At 43.6% G+C, this 5,841-nt stretch overlaps 1 long non-coding RNA gene across 1 annotated transcript; it reads right to left on the bottom strand.

Moving 5' to 3' along the window:
- Positions 1-291: 291 nt before the first annotated feature.
- On the bottom strand, positions 292-1,750 carry LOC139376674 (uncharacterized). The gene is made up of 3 exons (XR_011627955.1): positions 1,564-1,750; positions 1,374-1,483; positions 292-1,103 (listed from the first exon to the last, which is right to left on the bottom strand). It is a non-coding gene; the product is annotated as an uncharacterized lncRNA (long non-coding RNA).
- Between the last annotated feature and the right edge of the window lie 4,091 nt (positions 1,751-5,841).

The following is a 5,841-nucleotide window of genomic DNA, read 5'->3' as shown; positions in this document are numbered from 1 at the left end:
CCAGTGGAATGCCCACTGCTCAGAGCAGCCATCGACCCAACCTCACCATATTTATGTTTTGAATTATGTGCTGCTACTTATGGCTGAATTATCCTTATACCTCTGCTTGATACTGTTGCAAGGAATAACTCTCTAGTCATTCTAAATTGCTGCAGTGTTATGAAATGGGGTCACAGCAAAATGAGACCAATTGTCTGAATCAAATTTTCCACAACATTAATAACCAAAGATTCAGGCAGACAATTTAATTGTATATTAGAAAAATATTTAATCAAGGAGCTGCAAGGGAGATCTCTGATTTCACTGGGAAGAACTCAAAGAGTAAATGGTTACATGTCCCTTATATAATGAGATAATACAATCCTATTGCTACACAAGTTATTTTTACAAGCAACAGTTCCAGAACACAATTGCATTGTGTTAGGGTGCAGACATACCAGGAGTCTGAGAGGCCAATCACAGTCCAACACAGAATAGGCTACAGACCAGCTCAGCACATTCTACCACCACACTATGGACAACATTTATTTAAATGACTGAAATGGAAGTGTTTGAATACAAATAGCTGCAGTCATTAAGTTACATTTTTAACTATGGGAAAAGGTAATCCTTTTGACAGAAAATAAACATTCAAATAGATACAAATCAACAGAATGTCATGTGATACAATATGTAACAAAAACAAGTGATGCAATTAAGCAGGTGGAGTAATGAGTAGGATTCTGTGTTCACATGTAAGCGATTGCTTTATCTGCCGTCCCAATGAAAACTAGTTTGAAAATTCTAACATTTTCTGGACAATACACCATGCTGCACCATGACTGACACTTCATGGACCATAGACTGGTGACCTGCAGCTCAGCATAATTTGGGATGTGCCACTTTGCTGCATGGAGGTCAAAAGGGTAAAATATTGGGTTTTATTTGTCTTATTTACAGTGAGTGTCTATGGCCTACATTTAAAACTTATTTGTATAAATACTTGTCCCTGACCCATAACATAACTTTAGGGACAGTGAAAACTGTTCGACTGGATAGCTCCACTTGTCCATCTTCTTCCTCTCCTCCAAGTTCACTGTGCACCGCCTTTTCCTCCATTCCTCCTGAAACACAGTTACCGGTGTGTGCGATGGTGACAAAGTCAATGTGAAAAACAATGCTGTGTTCATAGTATAGTATGTTCTATGGCTTTTGAAGGCAAAGTAATTGGACTATGTTACTAGGTGAGTAATCCAAGAGATGTTATCAATATAAACTGGTAATCAGCAACTGAATGTGTTCAGTTATCTTCCCAATCCTGTTGGTTTATGACCATTACTGTTGACAATTAACAAAACATTTATAAATATAATAATTCAAAGGCTGAGGCTCACCTTTCCACATCTTGAACAAAGTCCTTAAAGTTTCTGACTATGGCAGTCCTGAAGGTTCCTCTCCTGCTCATTTCAGGAGCGATGAGGCCGACTACATAGTCAGCATCCGGCTGAAAAAGAATAAATTAAATGTATAAATGAATCTGACTGTCTCATACAACATAACTAGTAATAAAACAAATTCACTAACTGAAATCTTCCCCAGGGACAGAGAGACTCTTGTAGAGATTTGGCTGCTTCTGAAGGATGTCCAGGAAGCCGTACAACTTATTTAGGTGTACACTGAATAAAAGGTATCCAGGCCTTTGTATTCTTGCCTGGTGTTCTGGAAGAAGGGTTCATTGCTATTTTTCCAGAGGCAGCCTGCCTCCGGGAAGAGGTTCAGAAAGGACCTGCAAGTAAAATGGAGAAAATTCACATTGATCTACGTCTAAGTCTACGTTTGATTATATTTACTCTCAAAATTGTAATGAGAAACAGTGTAGGGAAGTGGAAGAGGTATACAAGATAGTGACAACTATCAGAAAGAGATTTAAGTGTTTCACTATGCATAAGAGAGCATGTCTATTAATGTGTGTGCAGCCAAAACCACCTCTGAATACTCTCTCTGCTGAACACAAAGTGAACATCAGCTGGATATATGGGGAAATGCATTAACCGACTTGATCACATTTGAATGTCTCTAGCTTAAATAGCCAGCTAGTCCAGAACATTTTGTTAAGGCTAATTCAGATACAAATCAGGTGACTAGTTTGAAAGTATGCTTTCTGTAAACCAAGTAGTTGTCCATAAAGGGCGAAATGTGATTTCAATCTCATGACGTAAGAGTGTCGTCATGGTGGACACATGTAACGTTACCTAGCTAGAATAACTGGATCCATTAGGGATGGGTCTAAAATCAATGGCTTATTTCGACCGGATTTGGTTTAATAAAAATAAATGGACAACCTTACAGTGGCTAGCTACAGGCATGCAGTGTCTTGCGATTAATTCAAGTTGTCTAGCTAGTCAGACAACTTTAAGACAGCCGACTAAATTAGTTAAGTAACGTACTTCGAAATTGTAACTTAACAGGTCAATATTGTAAAGAAACAGCAGGGAGTAGATCTCGAACCAGAGGTCCGGCGCGCTATCGAATGTGCTGCAAAAGCATGCTCGTGCGGCAGTGTCGATTTCCGCGCTTATAAACCTAGGGTCGTTACACTATATTAAGCGTATCTTTAAAATACATTTTAGGCAAGATTAAGTCTAGGCTTCACGTATTGTTATGAGATAAGCGATTTAGGGTTTCTCACACATCCACATTTATATTGCTGACAGTGGCCTGCTATAACGTTACAAGCATGCAATGAGGTCTTGTCTTTAATTCCATGTCGATTTGGCTAGCTAATCCGACACCAAAGCCAGCCAACTACATTAACGTAATTCACAAATGTTAGTCACAGGTAATGTACGGATATTAGTAGCGTGTCTATCTAATACATTTAATGACGCAAAATCTAACTACTTACCTAAAGTTTGGTGCAGGTTTTGTTAACTGCTTCGTCATGTTTATAACACTGGGAAAGATTTAGCGTGGTGGTGACGTCAGACCATCTGGATATGTTTTTTTTATTTATTTATTTCACCTTTATTTAACCAGGTAGGCTAGTTGAGAACAAGTTCTCATTTGCAACTGCGACCTGGCCAAGATAAGGCATAGCAGTGTGAACAGACAACACAGAGTTACACATGGAGTAAACAATTAACAAGTCAATAACACAGTAGAAAAAGGGGAGTCTATATATACATTGTGTGCAAAAGGCATGAGAAGGTAGGCAAATAATTACAATTATGCAGATTAACACTGGAGTGATAAATGATCAGATGGTTATGTACAGGTAGAGATATTGGTGTGCAAAAGAGCAGAAAAATAAATAAATAAAAACAGTATGGGGATGAGGTAGGTGAAAATGGGTGGGCTATTTACCAATAGACTATGTACAGCTGCAGCGATCGGTTAGCTGCTCAGATAGCAGATGTTTGAAGTTGGTGAGGGAGATAAAAGTCTCCAACTTCAGCGATTTTTGCAATTCGTTCCAGTCACAGGCAGCAGAGAACTGGAACGAAAGGCGGCCAAATGAGGTGTTGGCTTTAGGGATGATCAGTGAGATACACCTGCTGGAGCGCGTGCTACGGATAGGTGTTGCCATCGTAACCAGTGAACTGAGATAAGGCGGAGCTTTACCTAGCATGGACTTGTAGATGACCTGGAGCCAGTGGGTCTGGCGACGAATATGTAGCGAGGGCCAGCCGACTAGAGCATACAAGTCGCAGTGGTGGGTGGTATAAGGTGCTTTAGTGACAAAACGGATGGCGCTGTGATAAACTGCATCCAGTTTGCTGAGTAGAGTGTTGGAAGCAATTTTGTAGATGACATCGCCGAAGTCGAGGATCGGTAGGATAGTCAGTTTTACTAGGGTAAGTTTGGCGGCGTGAGTGAAGGAGGCTTTGTTGCGGAATAGAAAGCCGACTCTTGATTTTCGATTGGAGATGTTTGATATGGGTCTGGAAGGAGAGTTTAGAGTCTAGCCAGACACCTAGGTACTTATAGATGTCCACATATTCAAGGTCGGAACCATCCAGGGTGGTAATGCTGGTCAGGCGTGCGGGTGCAGGCAGCGAACGGTTGAAAAGCATGCATTTGGTTTTACTAGCGTTTAAGAGCAGTTGGAGGCCACGGAAGGAGTGCTGTATGGCATTGAAGCTCGTTTGGAGGTTAGATAGCACAGTGTCCAAGGACGGGCCGGAAGTATATAGAATGGTGTCGTCTGCGTAGAGGTGGATCAGGGAATCGCCCGCAGCATGAGAAACATCATTGATATATACAGAGAAAAGAGTCGGCCCGAGAATTGAACCCTGTGGCACCCCCATAGAGACTGCCAGAGGACCGGACAGCATTCCCTCCGATTTGACACACTGAACTCTGTCTGCAAAGTACTTGGTGAACCAGGCAAGGCAGTCATCCGAAAAACCGAGGCTACTGAGTCTGCCGATAAGAATACGGTGATTGACAGAGTCTAAAGTTTTGGCAAGGTCTATGAAGACAGCTGCACAGTACTGTCTTTTATCGATGGCGGTTATGATATTGTTTAGTACCTTGAGCGTGGCTGAGGTACACCCGTGACCGGCTCGGAAACCAGATTGCACAGCGGAGAAGGTACGGTGGGATTCGAGATGGTCAGTGACCTGTTTGTTGACTTGGCTTTCGAAGACCTTAGATAGGCAGGGCAGGATGGATATAGGTCTGTAACAGTTTGGGTCCAGGGTGTCGCCCCCTTTGAAGAGGGGGATGACTGCGGCAGCTTTCCAATCCTTGGGGATCTCAGACGATATGAAAGAGAGGTTGAACAGGCTGGTAATAGGGGTTGCGACAATGGCGGCGGATAGTTTCAGGAATAGAGGATCCAGATTGTCAAGCCCAGCTGATTTGTACGGGTCGAGGTTTAGCAGCTCTTTCAGAACATCTGCTATCTGGATTTGGGTAAAGGAGAACCTGGAGAGGCTTGGGCGAGTAGCTGCGGGGGGGGGGGGGGGAGCTGTTGGCCGAGGTTGGAGTAGCCAGGCGGAAGGCATGGCCAGCCGTTGAGAAATGCTTGTTGAAGTTTTCGATAATCATGGATTTATCGGTGGTGACCGTGTTACCTAGCCTCAGTGCAGTGGGCAGCTGGGAGGAGGTGCTCTTGTTCTCCATGGACTTCACAGTGTCCCAGAACTTTTTGGAGTTGGAGCTACAGGATGCAAACTTCTGCCTGAAGAAGTTGGCTTTAGCTTTCCTGACTGACTGTGTGTATTGGTTCCTGACTTCCCTGAACAGTTGCATATCGCGGGGACTATTCGATGTTAGTGCAGTCCGCCACAGGATGTTTTTGTGCTGGTCGAGGGCAGTCAGGTCTGGAGTGAACCAGGGGCTATATCTGTTCTTAGTTCTGCATTTTTTTGAACGGAGCATGCTTATCTAAAATGGTGAGGAAGTTACTTTTAAAGAAAGACCAGGCATCCTCAACTGACGGGATGAGGTCAATGTCCTTCCAGGATACCCGGGCCAGGTCGATTAGAAAGGCCTGCTCACAGAAGTGTTTTAGGGAGCGTTTGACAGTGATGAGGGGTGGTCGTTTGACTGCGGCTCCGTAGCGGATACAGGCAATGAGGCAGTGATCGCTGAGATCCTGGTTGAAGACAGCGGAGGTGTATTTGGAGGGCCAGTTGGTCAGGATGACGTCTATGAGGGTGCCCTTGTTTACAGAGTTAGGGTTGTACCTGGTGGGTTCCTTGATGATTTGAGTGAGATTGAGGGCATCTAGCTTAGATTGTAGGACTGCCGGGGTGTTAAGCATATCCCAGTTTAGGTCACCTAACAGAACAAACTCTGAAGCTAGATGGGGGGCGATCAATTCACAAATGGTGTCCAGGGCACAGCTGGGAGCTG

This window comes from Oncorhynchus clarkii, chromosome 20, assembly GCF_045791955.1.
Source record: "Oncorhynchus clarkii lewisi isolate Uvic-CL-2024 chromosome 20, UVic_Ocla_1.0, whole genome shotgun sequence".
NCBI lineage: Eukaryota > Metazoa > Chordata > Actinopteri > Salmoniformes > Salmonidae > Oncorhynchus > Oncorhynchus clarkii.
This window is presented reverse-complemented; position numbering and strand designations above follow the sequence as displayed.